Raw genomic sequence first — 411 nt, forward strand, 5'->3', positions numbered from 1 at the left:
CGGGGGGCGCGGCGGAGGGTCGGGCCCGCGGCGGAGGGTCGGGCCCGCGGCCGCAATCGGCCGGCGGTGTCATTTGCGCGCCGTGCGGGCGATTCGGGAGCGGGCCTCTCTCGCCCAGGCTTTTCTGGTCTACCACCGAAAGGCACCAAATACCGTCAGGATATATTGAGAATTATCCAACTGTTAAACATTGGTGAGGCCTGTCAGACTGAAGTGACTTACCACAGTCTGAGTTCGAGGAGCGTTTAGACGTGGTAGGAGTGACTCTGAAATGCCCTGCACAGGACACACAGTTGGGCTGGATGATCCTGATGGGTCCCCTCCATCTCGGCATATTCTGTGATTATCAGAATTTCAGGCAGGCATCAACAAACCCTGCAAGGGGAAGATGATCAGGAAACAAGGTGTGCA

Source organism: Pyrgilauda ruficollis, unplaced genomic scaffold (assembly GCF_017590135.1).
Source record: "Pyrgilauda ruficollis isolate IOZ18807 unplaced genomic scaffold, ASM1759013v1 scaffold96, whole genome shotgun sequence".
Lineage (NCBI taxonomy): Eukaryota > Metazoa > Chordata > Aves > Passeriformes > Passeridae > Pyrgilauda > Pyrgilauda ruficollis.